Source organism: Chrysochloris asiatica, unplaced genomic scaffold, assembly GCF_000296735.1.
Source record: "Chrysochloris asiatica unplaced genomic scaffold, ChrAsi1.0 scaffold00533, whole genome shotgun sequence".
NCBI lineage: Eukaryota > Metazoa > Chordata > Mammalia > Afrosoricida > Chrysochloridae > Chrysochloris > Chrysochloris asiatica.
In genome coordinates this window covers 678,328-679,809 of record NW_006409051.1, presented here as the reverse complement: position 1 = coordinate 679,809, position 1,482 = coordinate 678,328, and the positions used below count along the sequence as shown (strand labels likewise).

At 40.8% G+C, this 1,482-nt stretch overlaps 1 pseudogene; it reads right to left on the bottom strand.

Annotated features, from left to right (window-relative positions):
• Positions 1 to 657: 657 nt before the first annotated feature.
• LOC102821549 lies at positions 658 to 1,482 on the bottom strand (annotated as a pseudogene).

Below are 1,482 nucleotides of genomic sequence, written 5' to 3'. Positions count from 1 at the left end.
TAAATAATGTTATCAAAATAATCTTAATCTTTGAAATCTCACAAAAATTTATCTTTTACAATTTACCCTGAATATCAAGGCTGCAAGAATAACACAACATTTCCTATATACAAATATTTTACAGCTGCACCTCCCTCCCAACCCCCTGCAAAAAGAAAGAAAGAAAACCATATTTGCTTGGTTAAGGGTTAAAGTTACCCGAGCAGCCAAAAATAAAATAAAATATCCAAATTATTAGCATTAATTTAATACAATTATAACTTCAATAGTCACTTTGTCATTGACAATGACTGCTTGAGCACAGGGGTGAGTGTCCCAGGGGCTGGTAGTAGAAGCGGTTGCTGCAGACCAGTGTCTTCTCCTCTCTGCACTGCCAGCTTCCACCTGTGCATTGCCCCATATATACTCTGTGTGTGTATATATATATGCATATATATTTTTAAATCTTTCCCACCACACAAACTTCTCTCTTATTACGCAAAAAAACTGGGAAGAACAACAATAAAAGCTAAACAAGCCAATCACTCTCTCTTTGGGATATGATTATTTCCCTTGTGCATGAAGTATTCAACAATAATGTAAGAAAAGGAAAAGAAGGGTTTCTTTTGTATATTCTCTAACACACAGGCAGAGTTTACTGGGTGAGCATTTATATGCCTACTTCCAGGCATCATCATCTGATGTTTCAATGCTACTGGTTTCTGTGTCTAAGTCCTCAAACTCTGCTTTACAGTGCTTCTCCAAGGAAAAAAAGGCTGGAACTGCGGTTCTGTAAGAAGCCATTCTTTCCAAAGCCATTTCTTCTTAGCTGCTCTGTCTTCATGTGAAACTCTTTGAGCTCATCTCCTGTGAGGGGAAGGCAATTCTCATCATTTTCAGGACATTTCTGCCATCCCATTGCTCAGCTTCCAGAGAATGTGAGAGGACCTCGCTTTCTTCTACTACAGGGAGAGTAAGGCCATTCTGATGACAGCTTTCCTCTCCATTTTCCGTTGGTTCAGGTATACTGTTGTTCTCCAGATCCTCCAGTTTGTCACAGTCTCTGTTCTCTGAGAAGTCTCCATTCTGGTCATCCTTCAGAGTCTTTAAGATCTCACTCTTCCTGTTAGAAGTTCAGTGGGTCAACTTGGTCAGACGAGAGGAACTGATCTCAATTGGAGGGGTGGTGCTAGAGGGACTCTCTTTTGGAGAGTTTAGAACTGTGCCACCAGCCAGTACCACTGGTTTGTTAACAGAAATTGGACTGGTAAAAGCAGATTCCCGACTAGTGGAAAGGGATCCTGATTTGTGTTCCATTCTGTTAGCTTTCCATGCACTGGGCTTGGAAGGTGGTGGTGCAGGCTTAGGAACAAGGTTCTTATAGACACTTGGAATCATGGTTGGTGATTTGTTACCATTTCCATGAAGAGATCCTGGTGAAGTGAATGCATTACAGAAGGCAGCAACAAGATCCTCTTTGGAAACTTTTTTGGTGACCAACAT